The sequence below is a fragment of the Megalops cyprinoides genome, chromosome 12 (genome assembly GCF_013368585.1).
Source record: "Megalops cyprinoides isolate fMegCyp1 chromosome 12, fMegCyp1.pri, whole genome shotgun sequence".
NCBI lineage: Eukaryota > Metazoa > Chordata > Actinopteri > Elopiformes > Megalopidae > Megalops > Megalops cyprinoides.
The window spans coordinates 7,802,053-7,821,488 of NC_050594.1; the positions used below are offsets into that span (position 1 = coordinate 7,802,053).

The 19,436-nt window shown below is 43.5% G+C and overlaps 1 long non-coding RNA gene and 1 other non-coding gene across 2 annotated transcripts; one reads left to right on the plus strand and one right to left on the minus strand.

Annotated features, from left to right (window-relative positions):
* Positions 1 to 9,756: 9,756 nt before the first annotated feature.
* On the plus strand, positions 9,757 to 17,433 carry LOC118787534. The gene is made up of 3 exons (XR_005005374.1): positions 9,757 to 9,842; positions 15,541 to 15,735; positions 17,121 to 17,433. It is a non-coding gene; the product is annotated as an uncharacterized LOC118787534 (long non-coding RNA).
* A 730-nt stretch (positions 17,434 to 18,163) lies between these two features.
* On the minus strand, positions 18,164 to 18,235 carry trnag-ucc. Its single transcript has one exon. It is a non-coding gene; the product is annotated as a tRNA-Gly (tRNA).
* Positions 18,236 to 19,436: the final 1,201 nt, after the last annotated feature.

Below are 19,436 nucleotides of genomic sequence, written 5' to 3' on the forward strand. Positions count from 1 at the left end.
CATACACCTACACAACGTAAAACGTCCGTGCATTTCCTTTACAATATCAGAACATGACAGTTTATCTCGGCGCTGCAGCTGCATCTGCAACAGCACGGCCATACAAAGTATAACTGCAGGGATCTGAGCTAGAACTAAAATAAAAAAAAATAATAAATACTGTGACTACAATGTTCCTGCCGCACTAATACGCAGAACATATTCTGCACAGGTACAGAACAGGTCGATATGTCTCTGTCTTAATAAATCAGCAGAAAATTCCTGACCACTGACCGGGCCAGAGAACGCACGTCACGATTTGATGACAATCACAGTCACAGTGTGGTTCTTTGATTGTAGTTAAATGTATTCATCACAGTGCTCCATTCACAAGCACATACTGTATATTCATGGATCCCCAAAATCTATTTAGCTTTATATAAAATAGTCAAATTATCATTCCCCTTTAATCAGCCCATCCTACATCAAGACCTATCTGATTATGTACATAATCAGACCTGATTCTTTACTCTCCAATTTAGGTCATTTTGTGATCCTGGCAGTACAGATGCCTTTTAAATCATGCCACCTGACTTGCTAATAGGATTTAGAAGCAGACCTTTCAGATGAACCAGACATCCCCAGAGACCTTGCCATCATAGTTATGAAAATATCACAAAGTGCTAGCAATTCTTGCAGTGACACAAGTCAGGCAGTCAGGCTGCAGCGTAACAGTCACACATTTGACTATCCAGCCATAGCCTCTTATCACGGTTACCATCACAGCACAAAGAAAAGCCTATGCTTTGGTGTTCATACATGATGAAGTCTCTGTGGGGACCCTGTACCACACAATCCCGGCTGTATCTCTCAAATGACAAAGCAGTCTCCTGCTGAGGGCAGGTTAATGAGACGCGGTCATTGCACCCCGTGTGCCATTCGTTTGGAGAGTAAAAACATAATAAACCCGTAAGCTACTCCCGCCAGCCCCTCAGCGTCCAGCCCGTTGACCGTGACATTACCGCAAAACCTGCGGTCACAGTTTAGTGCGTCTTATAACGGTTTAATCACACTGATGTCTACAAGGCAAAAGCAGTCATTACAGAGAAAATGAATGCCCACTGGGAGAGGAGTCTTTAAGCTGTGTGTACTTAAGAATCTGTAAGGAGTAAGGAGTTTGTTTTTTTTTGTTTTTTTTGAGACATGATGGGTGATGTAAAATCGCAACACTCTCCTAAAGACATGGAAGATTTTCTTTTCTCACCAGCTGTTAATGAGGTCTAATTTTTTGGAAACAAGGAGACAGCCAGCTGGGGAAAAAAAAAAAAAGTCTTGGATTTGCAAACAACGCATTATTCTGTGTTGGGAAGCTGTGCTCATGATGACAAGTGCAAATGCTGTAACTAAACAGAGCACATGTTCTGGTGCTACGCTCTCGCCCCCCGGCTATGTGGACAGGTGTCAACGAAGGAGACACGTTTCAAACATCAGTTTGAACTCACGACATCACTATCATTCCATTACCATTCTAATCAGATGACTTAAAGAACTAGAGAGGGGCGTGGTCACTGTCCAAATCACATGCAGCTGCCAGTCGGGTCTCTCCCCCTTGGCCAACAGCGGGTCCGCCTCCTTCGTTCACTGACATCATCTCGTTAAATGCAGTTAGCTTCCTCGCTGTTACTACTCAACCAAGCTGCTTTTATACGACTGCATAATGAATGAGGCTGGGACACTTTACAAGGACTTGGCACGAATGCACTTCCTCCTGCTGGAAATGCAGTTTCTGTGTTCCGACTCAAGTGGACCCCCCCGTTCTTGATTTAAAGAGACACGCGTAGAAAGGCACCCCACGGACTCCCCATGTAACCTCCTGTCACTGGGTGAATGTCACGTTTCACTGTTAAAATCTAAAAAAAGAGACCTTCATTGTGTGTTAAAAGAAGGTAGACAATGAATTTGAGAACCATAAAAAGAATATAGAGGAACAGCTTTAGTTAATAACAGTCGCTGTCTGTCTTTTTGTCAGTCATAAAAATGTACTACTTGACTGGCGGTTAGTTTTACCAATATTTGGATACAAGAAGTTACATACTTAATCCAACTCAGTAGATCATTATTAAAATGCAATGCTCCTATTATGAATGATCAAATGACTTCAAGTATTTATAAATCATACAACTATTTATCAGAAGTCAAGCCCACCTCTACCACCCAAAGTCAAGAGGAAATTCTGAACACGCAGTCTCACTAAAAATGCAACCCTGAGTGCTATTTTCAATTCAACAAATGAGAACTAGCAAAATGAGAAATAGCAAAACATGCACAAGCATGCAAATATTTACAATTATAGTTAAACAATGAGTTATCAATTCAAACAAATGAAATGAATGAATCCCATGCTGTTATGGGCACTTTTAGAAATAACAACAACAAAACTGTACACTTAAAATGGTTAAAATGTTAAGACGGACAGAAAACCCAATGTCGCACTCAAATTGAAGTCATTCCACCAGGAACTACTTCTTAATACTGCCATTAAAAAGTGATTGGATTTCCTTTAAGAATGAATAGCACAATTTTGTTACATTCCTTGACACAATAGCTAACAAAGCTAAACATTTAAGATACACTAGGCAAAAGATATAATTTCGTTCATTTGTGGCCACTAGTGTGGTTTGCTTGTGAAATGGTGCATAGTTGTCATATGATATTCCAGGTATAAATGATACAGTCTGACAAACCTAAAATATATTAAATTAACGGACATTACTTAAAATTGACCCTGACATCCAGGTATTCCGATCGATAGACTGCTCTTGAGGAATCTTCGCTGTTTGTGTGGTTGCACTATTGTCCGTGCTGCTAGCATTATGTAACTCGTTTAAACAGGGGTTCTCTGGGGTCCTCTCTGGGAGGCTGTTAAACCGTAGCTCGGCTTACAAAGGCACTGACACACACTGCAGCTGAAAATTTCTTCAAAAGAGGCTGGTCTTGCTGCTCAGGACCTACAGTAAAGCAGCGAGAAGCCTCTGCGTTGGAGGTGGCCGTGCAAACGTGAACCGGTCTGTTGCAGAGTTTTAACGAAAACGACCAGCAAATGTGAGCTGCATTCAATAATAAAAAAAGTTCCGTCCTTCGCTGGCTCCCCCATAAAGTTGACCAAAGGAGCCATTCAGAAAAATACAAGCGGACATAAATCATGCATGCATGTGCACAACGGTATGAATGAAAAAACCTTGCCCGATGAACCGAAGGTACAACAGCAAAGATTTAGGCTACACAGCAGGATACTTCTTAATGCTTAAAATCAACTATTACAGTAACTACACTCTGATTTATTGTTTTGTTTGAAGCCTACATAATGACAGTCTGTGCATGCCGCGGTATTGGGCGTTATTAAACAACATGGACTCGTTTATCCGTTTATTTACACTGTCCAGATATACGCATCACGTCTCGTCGCTGTTTTCAAATGAAATAAATACATATTTCTCTGTTTGTTGATTTATACTTTAAAAGCACAAATAAAATTTAGCCTCCCTGAAAAAAACGTACCGTTTTCTAATTTACGGTACACCTTTCCTGAGTCAAAACCCAGGGCAAGATAGGGTAAATTCAAAATAATCAAGTGAAAATGACATAAATTTGTGAAAATTAATATTGCATTGACTCTAAAAATATTGACTTAAAAACTATGCACTTCAGATTACTTTACATCAGAAAAGCCATGAATGAACACCGAGTTTGTAATTTAGCTAGCTGGCAAGCCTGCCTAACACCCTGAGTTTGTCTACAGGTATCACATTGGTACTGCATAGCTGGCTAATTAAGTAAAATTACCTTCTTCAGCGCTGACATTCTAGGTAATTCCTCCTTTTTCAGATCCGTGTTACATGCTGAGGCCACCCGGGAAGTTTTGCTGTGCAATGTTTAAATCGGTATGCGCTTGTACTGATGCCGAACCACTACTGGGTATTTGATATTCCCGTCGCGGTTTCCATGCGCTTCTGTCAAACGCGCTCTTCACAGCTGACTTGGTGGGTTTGCGCATGTCAAGAAGTTTACCGAAGTACCGACGGAGCGCTGGAACTGTGCGGACGCCATTTTGATAAGGTTTAAATCGCTGGGCTGCGCTTGTCATAGCCACATGTGTGCTTGTACCACTGATCTAAAAAGCTAGCAATGTTACTATAGTTAGACTGTCACCAAGACGGTGCTTGATTGTTGTAGTCAAAAGATTATCTCAAGATACAGTTGTCATGAAGTACATGTTTCGGATAGCGGGTAGCGAAGCAGGGAAGCATGCACACATTGTCACAGGCTAGTAGGTTGCGTAGCTTGTCAATCAGCTACTTTTACTTGTGTTTATACTGTGATACAATAGATGCGGATGGGTAGTTAATGTTAGCTGACTGGCTTGCAATACACTATGGCGAGCAGAAAAGAAGGTAAGAAACGCTGATCTCTCATTGCCGCATTGTCCCTAGCTTTTGCTAAAACCAGGTTAGCTATGGCTAACTAACTAGCTGGGTTAATTCACAAGCCAAAACATTTCGTTACCAACGTACCCAGCAACACGTAGTGCTAGATGGCATTAAACACAGTCCAGAATAGAAAATGTTTATTTTACCTATATTGTTGCCTAATTATATAAGCGAACTAAGTAGCCTACTTACTAACTAACGTGTTATGTTAAGTGAAGAGTTGAGGTACGGAGCGCAAGGGGAAAATGAGGTTTTTCGCTAGTTAGAGTAATATGGGTAATAATAAAGATCACGTTTTAGATAGCGAAAATAATAACTATTTACATTTAAAGTATTATATATTTGGTGCGTATGTGGTATATTACTGTAAATGTATTGATTTGTTAAATATTTTGTCTTCTTTCAAGTATTTCTCGACAAACTTATGAAGAGACTATATCCGTCACCTGCCAAGGCTGAAATACCACAGGCTACTGGCAGCAGCGGGGCGTCAGTCACTGAAAAGACAGCGCTCAAAGTGAAAAGCATTAGACACACAGTAACTGGTAAGAGGCATCACTCAGTTTACACTATACATTGCATATTAATGGCGTTCGAGCAATCTAGTTTCCTCAGGGAAGTTCAGCAAGATTTCATAATACTTTGGCTTCGCAGAATATGTGGTTAGCTTGGTGGCTATATTCAGACAGAAAACAAGGTGTCCAGCAAGCACAACTCCAAACTCCACAAAGTTCAGAATTTCAGAATTTATTAATTTTGAACAATGTACTACGGTAAAAGGGAGCCAGGCAAAAGAAAGGAAATCGGGCAGATGCAGAGGCTAAGACACAGAAGCCTCTATGAATGGTTACCAGACACAGAAGCCGGTATCTCCAAGTGTCATTTGTGTTGACACCAGGGCCTCGTTCTAAAACTTCATGCATTTGTTTGTGAACTGAACACCTACCCCTGAAACATTTTCCTGCTATTATTTTCTAGGGGATGGAGGGAAAAACAGATTGCCACAAAAGAGACTGTACACCGTGCTTATGCCCCCGGATGGGTTCAAGACAGGTGCCAAGGAGTCCACCGCGCTCTCAGAGCCAGGAGACATAAATAGTGAAGGAGACCCAGACGGTGAGAGGGTTATAATCTTGGGTTTTATGGACTGGCCCTGCAGTTAGCAATATTGCATAAAGCATCGGGTTTACTGGGGAAACGGTCTATCCCTATCTGTCTGGGGTTTGGTGTAATGCTTGGAAATTCAGCGCTACAGTTACCTGCCACTGGTTAAGCAGGAGAGGGGAGAAGCCGTGCTGCAGATTGTGGTCCTTACTTACGATATGTGAAGGCATTAGTGAGTGGGACCTGAAGACATCGGAGCTATTTGGCAGCCAAACAAGCACAGGATTAGATTGGCCAAACAATTAGATGAATACATTTGATGAAAACTGTATGTGGGCAAGGGTGTGTGTTTCAAAAAATGAAATGTTTTAAAATATGATCATCAGTTATGACACAACAACGGTTGTATTTCACAGCTTTGGTAAAAATATCTGTCAGATAGTGGAGACCATTAGCCTCAGACATGAGACAATTACAGCATTATGTCTTGTTACTGCATGCAGTAAATTGTTGGGCTTGGACAAATGCTTCGATCGATCAATGACTCAGTCGTCAGTCTATAAATAAATGACATCAATGTCCTAACAGACTTAGCCTTTGCCTATTTGGACTGCTAGCTGGTTGATAAAACATAATCTGCATGTGCAGGAATACTAAACAAAACCTACCAATTCATTTCATGTGCAGTTATGAAACTATTAAAAGCTATGGTTGAAAAGTATTAAGTCCTGCATGGCGATCTAGATTTACATGGCTGTCTGGAATTCAGTTAGCCAGCTGTCTTGATGCAGTTGGCTTGGCGAATCCTTGTGAGATCAGATTTGGCAGGACCATTGCAAATTTTGACAAAAATTGGAGCACACATTTGTCCTGTTGAATGAATATTTGTAGCAATTAATTTGGTGGTATTTTGAGTATGTTGTGGTGTTTTTTTTTTTTTTGGGAAATGCCCAGTGCTTTTCTTTCCCCTTTCCACCCAATTTGAAATACCCACTTGTATCACAGAGAAGCCATGCATTGCTACAGCCTCCAGGAGAGCACCCTTCTCCTCCCAAACAAATTTTGTCAGTTGCCGCTTCTTTACACACCACAGTCCCCAAGCCAAGCTCACACAGACACGAGTCTGAGGAAGGCGCTTCATGTGCAGCTTTACACAGGAAGACCATGGGTGCCCGACTGGCTGGCAGTCGTCGTGGATGTCCGATGAGACAGGCAAACCCTGGCCAACTAACCCACCCCTATCCTTGGCAGGACGAAGCCAATTTGCTCTGCTGCTGTGGGTTCCGGCTGCGATGCACGCCTGGCCATAGAGCTCAGCTTGCATTCAGAGTTTATTCCTTGACTGCTGAGCTACTCGGAGCCCATATGATGTAGTGTTGATTAAAAAAAAGACTGTATCACACAGTTCAGCATGTAATCTGCTGCTCTGCTACTGCATTTTTAATCAATATTCAAATGGAGGAATGGAGATGTATAAATATTTCATTTTTTAGATGCCCTCTGACAGAAAGAATATGACAGTACATTTGCTGTTACGACAAATGTTTCCCAGAGAAGGCAGTGTCTGTATTGACCAGGGATCAGATCCACTGTAGAGGAAAAATCAAGTGATTATGCAATATGCCTTTCTTACTTCGAGGTACAGAATGAAAGCTCTGTGATGTGGATTTAAGAGTATTGTGACTTGAGGTGTTTGCATATTAAACCTCACAAATTGTGATCCATCCTTCCTTCCATGAGCTGAGTAACATTGATTCTCAGTGTCAAATCATGCCCGCCTGTAATGGCTGTTGTCAGAGTTTCTTTTTCAGCGACATCTCCGCATTTGAAAACCATTTCACGACACTCTCTGCATGCCTTTAATAGCAAAATGGTCATTAAAGTGCACTTGAGACGAAAAAGCTTTCCTGTGCAAAGGTTCTTAAGAATAGAGCCGCTAGAGATTGGACTCAGACCTGAAACTGAACCTCAGACATTAACTGAATACCAATTTAGTAATGGTGTTTATCTAGAGAAATGAAGAAATTTTTAGAAATTGAAATATGTTGGAAATTAGCATTAGAGCACACACTGCCATCATTATTGTAATTCATAATTTCGTATTACTAGCGTCAACCACCATCCGGCTGTACTGCCAGGGGTAAAGCATAGTCTGAAGCTTTTGAGTGGATTAGAAATGCATGCAGTTTGATGCTTGCCCACGGTGAAGGTTATGGTGGCCATTGCTAGAATTTTTAGTAGGTTGTTGTGAGTGATGTCTCACTTTCGGTCTATGACAAACTGCCTCGTCGTCTTGGGAGACACTCACTTTGTGTGGTAGATATGAGCATTTGACAGGGGATGGACAACATGATCTGTTATGTTTGCAGGTCACAGCAAAGGGGAAGTGTGTTTCTTGCTGGCAAACTACGGAATGCGAGCTTTTAACACTCTGGATTCTTTTGCAATGACAGCACGCCTCTTTGAAGGCATCTCTGTAAATCTTATTTCAGAGTCTGCGTGCGTGCGTGCGTGAGTGAGTGTGCGCATGTGAGTGTGCGTGTATGAGAGCTCCTGTCACGTTAAGTTGAATTTCAGATTAGTTCTTGACTGCCCTGGGGCATCGGGGTTCTTGGAAAGATTAGTGTGAAGCCTCGATGGATTCCCTGCCAGTCCGCTGTAGCATGGTGGCTAAACTTTTGGGGGGCAGAGTGACTGAACACTTTGAACACGCATGACAATCCCACTGACTGAAAAAAATGACCCTAGCTTAAACACAGTGTCATCAATAAGCACACATTATGAAGTCATGTCTCCCCAGCTTTTCACGATCGACAAGGTCTTTGTACCGCCATAATCACCAAATTGTGTCTCGTGTGCATATTGTAATTACTTTAACGTTATTAACCGCACTAATCATTACGTGCTGAATACATGATCTACCTTTTAGCCCACAGCTGCATGCATAGCACTTGTTCTCCCTCTAGAACTGAGATTCAGTGTTTTGGAAGTGGAGGAGTGGACTGTTAAAAGGCACTCTAAATGCAGTTAAAGGGAGCTTTTGTGTGTGCACCGGGAAGAACGCACCGTTCTGGGGAGCAGCAGACCTTTTTCACGGTGCCCGCTCTCCAGGCTCGTCTGGCTGAAAAACGGCCTGACTCACCCCTGCGGCGTGTGGGCGGCGGAGTCCCAGGCCCCCGGCCAAGAGCGCCGATCCGTCATCCTCGGCCCGCCGCTTCAGAGGACCTGGACATCCATCCCGGAGCACCGGCGTGCTCCGCGGCCCGCCGGAAAGGGGTGATGTCAGGGCAGACGCCAAGGTCACGCAAGGGGGGCAAGGGGGGAGACGGTGGGGGGGGGGGGGGGGTGTCCGGAAACAGAAGCGAATAACTCACGAACAAACAGTCCTTCTTGTTAAATGTGCCACTGGGTCAGGAGTGCACGGCGCCTGTCTTTGAGACTGTCAGTGTTGTGAGTTTCCCTGCATAGGCAGTTGCTGGGTGCTTGTGATATAGGGGGTAAGGCAAGGAGTGGGTCTTGTAACCCAAGCATTGCTGGTTTGATTCCCAGGTGAGGCACTGCTGTTGTGCTCTTGAGCTAGCTTCTTGAGCCCAGTTTCTGCAGTAAATATTCAGCTGTGTAAATGTATGGTGTGGAAAGTATGGAAGCTGCTTTGGCTAAGCAAGTGAATGATGTAATGCAAATAATGAGTAATGTTCTGAGTGGCCAGAACACAGCAAAGCTTACGTATCAGGGTAATTCTCTGAATCAAACAGCATTGGTAATTTGTCCATGCAAGTATTCAGCTCTGTCATTGTAAAGATGAGGGGGTTTTTTGTTTGTTTTTAGTTGGGACCCAAGGAGAGGACAGCCCTGAGTTTAGCAGCGGAGGACAGCGGAGGAGGCGGAGGAAGAGGAAGGCGGGAGGAGCTCCAGGAGGAGGCGCAGAGGAGAGGGGAAAGGGCGAGGCCGCGGGCAGCGGAGGTGAGGTGCAGGCTGTCGGGTCAGAGACCACCGACTCTGGCTCCGTGGAAGGAGGGGAGGCGAAGATGAGCAAGAACAGGAAGAGGAAGGCGAAAAAGAAACGGCACAAAGAGAGGCTCCGGTCTCAGGGCCTGATAGCCGGCGCTGCTCCTGTGGAGTTCACCTACCAACCTGAGGGAGGCCAGGAGGAGGAGGAGGAGGAGGAGGAGGAAGAGGAGGAGGAGGAACATGCAAAAGAGTGTACTGAGAAGAGGAGGGCAGAGGTGCTGGAATTCCTTCAAACCACACAGGAGCTCTTCCTATCTGACAGTGAGTGTCATCCTCAGTATGGTCACCCCCTTGCTTATCAGAAAGAAATATTCTGGAAGGTGTTTAACAATCTGGCCAAACAACACCTTGGAAGTTTGAAATGCCTCTAGTGTTAAAGTGTAATCCTCCCCTAAACCCTGGCATTTCAGATAATGTTGAACCAAGTATGCACTTGTGATCTCAGAGCTGCGATTGGTACTGACACATTTTTGAATATGCATAGTTGTGTCCTTGAAATGTACAACATTGTGTACAACGTGTCATGCTGTTTTGTTAGATGCACTTTGTACTAGCACTTTGGAAGTCACTCTGGAAAAGAGCATCTGCTAAATGACAAAACGTAGATGTTCATGTTGTCATGGCAAGTTAAAGTTGTGTAAACTGCTGGTTAGAGAGCAATGCTGTGCTGTCAGTTACCACAGTACACAAACCAGTCAAAAGACTTTGCTTTCCTAGCAAAACCATTGTGGTTTATTTCGATCATTGAGTCACTAATATGATTCACTGATGTCCATCTATCTGGCTTACTTGCTATCTTGATATCATTTCGTATCCATTTTAGTCAGTGGGATGTTAGCAAACTGGCAAGCTTTACTAACAACCTCGTCATTGCAAAGTGGCAAGAGGGTCAGCAAATTTGTGTCTGTGCGGGCAGAGAATATTTTTAAACAATGTTTCTAAGAATATTTTCCCCTCTAGAGTGTCTCAGTCCATTTAGTCCCATTTCAAGTGAATATAACCAATGCAGCAATAAAAATAACTGAAATTTTTACTTTTAGCTGTAAAAAGCCATTCCATTGAAAAGTCGTTGACAATACAATCCTGTTTTGGTAAACAACTGTGACACTGGCAGATTTAACACTGAAACCAAACTGTGTTTCAGAGCACAACCTGCCATGATTTGCTCTTCTCCTCTGGGAGGACTTGCAAGAAAGTCATCTCCTATCTGGTGAGTTTATTTATCAGCTGGCTAGCTAACTGTCCTTCCAGCATTCAGTAGTCTGCCATCTTCTCATGAAGGTAGCAAGATGGTTGGCAAGTTATGGTATCATTATTTTCCCAGTTATCTATTCTTGGAAACTGTGTTATTTAGTCGATCTATCTAACTTGCCAGCAATGACAGTTACCCTGATCTGCCAAATGAGGTAGACTGAGTAAATTTAGGACAGTCGTTTATTATTTAGCTGTTGACCTCTCTAACTACTTAATCTCCTAAACAGAACAGGATGTATAAATGGAACCTAAATCTTCTGGGTACACCTATGTCTTGATTGACAGCCATACTTCCACAATTATACTTTTCTTGCCTAGTACTGCTGGTTTCTCCTTTCTTTTGCAGAAAATTCTGATGTGTTAATGTTATGGATATTTTCTGTCGAGAAAAAGTGTTAATCAGTGTTGCCGCTTTCCAGAATTAGTTTATCAGTGTTGCCACTTGCCAGAATTAGTTATGTGCAATATTCAGATTTTTCTATTGATTAGTCAGTGGGTTAGTGTGAGGGGGTCAGTGTTTAAACCTTCACTTGTTTTAAATTGGCATGAGGCAAAGCCTCCTGTAATCCGGTTGATTTAGATGTTGTTCTTCACTGCGCTACATGTTGGTGGTCCTCTGCAAGAAGTTTAGCAACAGCAGGTTCCTCAGCGGTAGCTGTCTCTCGCCAGCCAAAAATTCTTTGCGCTCTCACACTCATTACCACTTCGTTTGGAGCGGTGCTGACATGTCTCATCTGGCCTGTCCCTGGTTCAGTGTGGTTTGCGCATCTCCACTTCAGCCATTACCCTGGAACACTGGCCGCTGAGTCCTTTTTTTTTCTTCACTGAGGCATGGTGCTGACATTCCTGGGCTGCTGTTGGAGCACTCCTGGGTGTCGTCAGCTCTTGTCTCTAGTTCGTTCGTACTCGGTTTCAGCATGCAGACCTGTGACAACAGAGGGGAGAATCATGTTCCTCACCAGGACAGGGCATATCGCATCCTTACGTCAGCCTCTCACAGAACAAGCAGCAGTTTTTGCTTTGCGTCAAGAGCTTTAATGAAGAGACCTTGAGCAAACTCCTTTGGGCCTTTGCGATGCCCAGGATAACTGATGGCACAATTTAGTGCACTCCAGTACTCCTCTGTTGGTAGCAAGAGTGCAATATCTGCCTCATTTTTGATAATGACCAGTGCCTTTTTCCTCTGCAGAAAGCTCATTAGACTAAGATGTGGGTTAATAGTCTTTATTACAGCCTCAAGAGTGTACTCCTCTCTGTAGCCCTTCCAAAGCCCTCTCTTGCTTGAATGAGCACATCTTGTAAAGCTCTTTTCTTTTGGCTGAGATGACCAATTTGCCCAGTGATTCTGAAATCTTCTTTTGTAGTCAAGGATGGATATCTCCCTTTTAGTGGCATATTGAGATATGTATTCAAATTACAACTGCGGCTCTTTATGTAAATGCAGGAAGTGTGTCAATTTGTTTGGTTTGAAGTCATCTCCCTCATGCCTTTGGTCAAGGTCAGTAAAGGAAGGATCTGTTATGCTGGTTCTGTGCTTTGAATTTAGCAGCAGAAGTAAAGCTTGATGCTCTGCTCGCTCTTTAATTCCATTCAGGTGATTAGCAATGCACGTAGTTAGGGCCACACTTGCCTAGAGTGATCCCTTTAGGTGAATATCCAGACTTTGTACACAGAGTCTAGACTAAGAATATGCACACGTTCAGCATTTCGCTGCCTGTGAGTTTTAGTTGAATTTTTTCTGTTCCTAGCATCTCTGTTCATAGCACAGCAGTGCTGTCCATTGTGATTTAAAATGCCTGCTTAAAACATTTTGGCCTGTGAGTTCATTTTACTTTGTTGTAATAATGTGAACTGAATAGCTACACTTAATTTTATGGGGGGTTGTGATGCTGGTTTGGCTCACGGTTCCTGTACTCACTGCTTCCTCAGTTGTAGTTGTGGCTGCTGTCATCTCGGTGATTGCACGGCTGCACTGTTGCCTAGGAATAGCTGGCCGAGAATCCTCCACGGCTCTGAATCTCTCTCTCTCGCACGGTCCATGGAGATGATCTCCTGGCTGGCTTTCCAAATCTTACACCACTGAATCAAACACTGTTGCTTTGTTTTAAAACATAGGTTTGTTTCGAAAACTTTCAGGAATTTGTCATTCGACATTCGTAAAGGCGTGTTTCCTTAAACCGTTTACTAATCTGGCTACATGTATCATTAAAGCCATTGAAGGTAGTGTTGTAGTGAAATTACCTTAAGATGACCAAGTTCAGGTAATTGCACTACAAGACCAATTCTTGTGGAATTATGTTTCTAAAAGACACATATACATGACTTCCACACATCCTCAAGACTTCTAATATGTGTAGTCTGTCTATTATGTTAAAGTTTATAAAATCATCCAGTTGGTTAATGGGTTTATTGATGTAAAGAATTAAGTCTGCCATAACCTTTTAGCAAGAGGGCTATAGTGACTGAATTTTACTCAGCCTTTTGACTTATATTTGATTTAGAGTCTTGAGCGTGCACTCGATTTAGAATTGTCATGGTAACACAACTTCAGAGAGCATGCAGAAGTAAAATTACGTTATTTATCAGTGTGCTTTTAAAATGTAGAGTGGTGTCAACACAACCAACAGATTATCTGTGCCAAAGAAGTTGCTATATATGCTGTATTTGCAAAATTAAGATTTCATTATTTAGTGATTTTAATGGAAACACTTGCTGTAAGGAATCAGATAAGCAAGGATTTTGATTGACTTACTGATTTTTTGTTTGTTTGTTTTGTTTTTAGTTAATGGTTGAGAATCTGAGGTAATACAGAGTTCTAAGAATGTGTGTAGTGGCTCTATAAAGGTAAGAATGTATATTTATGCTGCCGAGGTGACACCTGTGACAATATTATTTGACAACCTAAGAGGTCTAGCAGGTATGGAGTATGATGAAATTGTCCCAGACTTTGCCCTCAGGTCTAACTGCAGTTATACAGATCTGCCTTGTAGTTTGAGGAAAAAAATCGATCATGTATTAAATAAACTTCTTCCTTTGAGTCTTCCCTCTCAATATAATTTCAGAATTACACATCTTGGTTCCTTGCTAGGTAGACAGCTGTACAAGGTGATCAATTATTTACTGTTGCAAGTTTAAGGTTTAGGGGAAGTAGCAATATCTAAGCTGTACATGCGGCAGCTATTATTGTATCTAGCAGAAAACTAACAGTAAAAAGAACTGATCACAACATAACAGAATCCGTCAGTATCGTGTTAGCTATGTGGCTAAGTACAGCTTTTTGATGCCGTTACCATTACATTGTCATTTAGCAGACACTCTTATCCAGAGCAACTTACATAGTTGCAGCTTTTTACACGTGATCAATTTAGACAGCTGGATATTTACTGAGGCAATTGTGGATTAAGTATTTTGCCCAAGGGTACGACAGCAGTGCCCCAGCGGGGAATTGAACCAGCAACCTTTCGGTTTACAAGCCCTGCTCCTTACCGCTATGCTACACTGCCACATAAAAATGAATGCTTTTTTGAATACTTCAATGTTGATGGTGCACTCTCTTCAAGTTAAGTGAGCTCTAGTAACAATAATTTAGTGGTGAGGTGTGCCCTCCCTAGTTCGATGAGAGAGTTAATTTCAGAAGAAATCGGACATAATCAGATGTCTTCACTACCTCACATGACATCACAACAGGTGTTCCTTTCATCTACAGGTGGGGGGGATGACTAGTTGCCCTCTATGAGCGGTTCACGGGAACTGTTCCAGGAGCACTTTAATACCCAAGTAATTAGAAAGATGCACGATTAAAGTGTATGTCCTTCAATGGTGTGCAAATACAGTAGGGGAAACGCTGACGTCATGTGTTAAGAGGTGTGTCCGCCGAAGACAAGGTGAGGCAATGCAAAAGCGCATTCCCAGTATTGGCATGCAGGTCGTTTGACCACTGCAGAGCTTATTCGACGTCCTCCATAGCACCCGTTAATAATTATTCATTAGTGTCATCGGCGGAGGTCTTCCTACCTTAACTGCAGCTGAAGTTTACAGTGACGTGTCGAATATTGTTATTCGCTTGGCGGGGTAGCCATCTGGAGCCACTGACAGCAATGCGCGAGGAGTACACAGACACAAAAGGGCACAGACAAAAAGATGAGTCAATGTGTAACTTAAGCATGCAAAAAGTAAGCAGGCAGCTGAAATTAAAGAGCCTGTGAAATTAGTACACAGCTGAGCCTCAGGCTGACAAGGACTGTCAAAGCCTGGACTTGTCCTTGGAAGATCATCTAACTCGCAGCTTAAAAGGAAATTCGAACACAGACTTTTTAAAAAAGGATCCATTGTTTCTTAACTTAAATCCAAAACTTAAGTCCAGAACTAAGGCCACATGATTTTTCCCCTCCATCTCTGGCTCATTATTGTGGTGAATGGAGAGACACTCCCTCTCTGGCCCGTTGCTGTGAATGGAGACATGCTGTTGCTTTGGCTCATTGCTGTGGTGAATGGGCATTTAGCTCAAGTGTCGTAGCAATGCAGTGCATGAAAGAACACACCTTGTTTCTAGATTTCAAGTCTTGATTTAAATGTTTGAATGGATTTGTCACTTGAAATACATTAAGACAAAGACACGTTTATTCAATCTCTTGTCCACAGTGCTGTAAGACTGTTAGTACCTGTGCATTCCTCTCACCCCAGTCCCCCGTTACTGTAATTCCAGGTTCATCTGCAGCAGGGAAGCCCCAGTGTCCTGACCACTCCATGCAGGCGCTGCTAGCCAGCCTTTCTGCTGGAACAGCGCCCCCTGCAGACGTGACCCAGATACACCAGCTGAAGTCCCTGGTGCTGCTGCAGGACACTGATCGTCTGACTAATGCACTGGAGGACTTCCAGCGGAGCTCAACCTTGCCCCCTGGTGCGTGCCTACACCCGTCACATGCCCCCCCCCCCCCCCCCCCCCTTTCATTAGTCTGAAACCCCCTGGCTGCGTTTGTACTTCTGTCTTTGGGCTCTGGAAAGCTCTCTGGTTGTGATTGCCAGTAGAACAGACTGTGGGCAGTCTGCCAGCTGGGCAAGGAAATGCGTGGCCCAGGTAATTGCCCAGGGCCTAACAGGTGTGTGTGCGTGTGTGTGTGTGTGTGTGTGTGTGTGTGTGTGTGTGTGTGCGCGCGCGCGTGTGTGTTTGTGGGGTAGTGTGTCTGTGTGTTCGTTCGCACTCTCAGTCTGTTAAACGAATCAGCTCTTTTCATACTGATTCAGGGCATGCTCAAAACAGGTGGCTACCGTGACACCCCGAAATCAGCCCGTCGCCAAGACAACAAAAAAAGGATTGCAGTCTGTTCTCAGTAGCCCACTTCCTGCTTTAACCCCTGTTTATTTTGCAGGTGCCCCTTTTCAACACAGTCTTCACCCATTAAGAGTAGGGATCCCCAGTACTGTTGATGAAGGAGATTATCTAAAAACGGATCAGGCGTTTACCTTAAAGGTCCGTTTGACCAATATAATTTGAGTTAAATGTTAGCTGCAGTAAACTGATCTTCACATTAAAGTGTTTGCACCAGTTACTCAGCTGCCAAAGTAGGTTGATACATTTGGCTTTTGGAAAAAAAAATTGTAATGAAAACTACTGAGAGTGTGTACATCAAAATTAATGTACTTGTTAGTTTTAGCTTACCTGTCATGTTTACAGTGCATTACCATCTGATACTGAGCATCAGAAAACTAGTGAGTGTAACCAGAAACACTAGCGGCTATTTTTTCCTTGTGGTGGTTTTTATGGGGACAAGGAGAATATGTTCAAGGCATAGCTCTTCAGAACTTCTTAAAAGCAAGACAGAGTGGGAAAAACATGTCTTCACACCATCTCTCCCCATTCACTCCTATCGCTTGTCTGACAAAACTTATCCTGCATAGCAACAGTAACCAAGTGGCTCATGGCCTCATGGGTTGGTCAGATGCCATTGTTCAGCTGCACTCTGAGCAGAGCTACTTATCTCAGAATCATATGTGAGTGCCCTTGCATCACAGCAAAACAACCACTGCACAATTGTAATATTTAAGGCAAATGGATATTCAATCAGAAGTAAAAAGAAGCCTCCAAATGTTATTGTTTCACTTCAGTTTAAATGACATGGTAATGGGGTAAGTGTGGGGGAAAAGAGATTTTCCTGATCAGTGTGACCCGAGAGGACGACAGGGTTGCATGGCTGCCTGATGCCCGAGTTACCATTAAACGATTAAAGAAGCCTCTAACTTTCTGCCTGTCTGTATGAAAGTAATGCCCATCTCTTGTTTTCACAGAGGAAGCCTCGGTCATCTGTTCCTTATTTCACTACTGGCTGACAGACATTCTGCCCATGTGGAGAAACCGGCGGTCAAGTGACCAAACCACGCAACAGCTGTGACTTTGAGTTTCTGCCTTGACCAGCGCAGCCCGGCGCTGTTGAAGAGACCTCTTTATCACATGGAAGAATTCCTCTCACTTTGACTGGCACTGAAGGGAGCTTCGGCTTCCTATTATCTGATTTACGTGTCAGACCTGCCTCACTGTTTGACTGTCAGTGATTACATTACATTATTGTCATTTTTCTTAATACAACACAGTTCATACAACACATGCTTAATACACATGTAAAATGTCTGTATGTTAATCTTTGGAGGTGGTTCTTTTGGTCCATTTGATTCTTTCTTGCAATAAAGTGATCCAAAACAGGTGATACAGTTCATCAAACGTGCTACTTGTTAGGGAACGTTCATACATCATTTATATATCAACATCATTAAAGCCTTTAGGACACATCATAATCAGTCTGTGACAGTCTAAACACAGTCTTTGAAGACACGTATTGCTTTGTGTTTGTGTGTGTGTTTTATGGTTTCAAATGAGAATGTCAGGCCCTCATCATGGCAAGTGTTTGGCTGAGACTTTTAACAATCTAACCATCTTACAATGGTCAATGATCTTCTCCAATCCCTGTCCCCACTGAAGTCATGGCATCTAAACTGTGTGACAGCACAAATAATCCTACCAGCTGAAAAGGGAGTATTTCTGATATAAAGCACAAGTCAAACTCACCTGCCAGCCACACGCTGAGAAGAAATTTTTATTACATTATTGGCATTTAGCAGATGCTCTTATCCAGAGCACCTTACTTCGGTTACAGTTTTGTACAGTGTTATCCATTTATACAGCTAGATATTTACTGAGGCAGTTGTGGGTTAATTACCTTGCCTAAGGGTACAGCAGCAGTGCCCCAGCAGGGAATCGAACCCCCAACCTTTGGGTCGCGAGTCCTGCTCCTTAACCACTATGCTACACCACCCCAAAAAAAAAAAAACACACTTGCGTTGGCCAGGAATCGAACCCGGGTCAACTGCTTGGAAGGCAGCTATGCTAACCACTATACCACCAATGCCTTAGCAGAGATGATGTGTACCATTCAGCTGCAACAGGTTGCATTAAATCAACGCCTGTTCATTGTTAAACTCAAGTCACGTAGTACTATGCAAATAATCCTTTCTGTGAAGCGCGCAGCTCGCCCGGTGTGTCGCGGTAGACCGGATGCACTCAAAGGGCACGTCTGTTTTATGCACAGGGCACGAGGTGATGTCACAATGGGTCACGAGTTCTGAGTGTGTTTATTGCGAAACAGAGCTCTGGGCTTAGTCGCTGACGTCACAGCGCCCTGCCTCTGAACGTCTCAGCAGGTGGATTGGAGGAAAAGAAGGAGGATTGTGGGTGGGTGGGTGGGGGGGGGGGTGTGGGGTGAAACGCGGACCGGCCGGCCGCACTGCAGCCAGAGCCCGAAGTGCCCTCGCTGTTGTCCTACCACGGTTTCTGAGGTGACGGGGCATGAATAAGACGACTAGTCGGAGTAACTGCCTGGAATTGAATATGAGGCCCAGGGCGCACCGGTGCCTGAATTTCACTGCCGTGCAGGGTTATTGCGGTTCCTCATTCTACAGCTCTCTCAGCAGTGACCCAGCGGCTGTCTGAAATGCTGTTACACTGTTACATCTCTGGCTCGTGAGACTCTGAGGAAGAATATGTGCACAAAACGCATTACCGTGGTTCTAAATGCAGCAGTGGATTACAATATACCTTTTACCATTTACATTTCTGCCTGTGTCCAGCAAACCTGTAATATTGGGGGGAAAAAAGTCATGCATTTTGAAAACCTGAACTGAGGACCACACACCCTTGTCATCCACACGGACAGCATCCTCTGTCCCACTGAGACAGTGCAACTCTGGTAATGAGGTCATTAAGGCAGAGGTCACTGCCCCAGGGACCTGTGCGCTGTGCTCTATGATGTGTTTGAGTGCAGGTATCAGAAATGAGGCCCACACTGCTCCTGTGTTCTGCGCACGTCTGCCATTCCTGCCATTTCCAATCGTCTGCAATCCTTTGCACAATCATAATGCTTCCCCATCTCTCTCTCTCTCTCTCTCTCCCTCTCCCTCCCACCACCTAATGATGGGATGTTGGCTGTTTGAGCAGAGCGTGAAGCCCTTTTCATTCCAGTGTGAGATGATTGCTGTGGAACATTCCCATGAAATCTGTTATTCCGGAACACGTGAATTTTCTTCTTTTGGAAGAATCGCACGAAGCTTGTG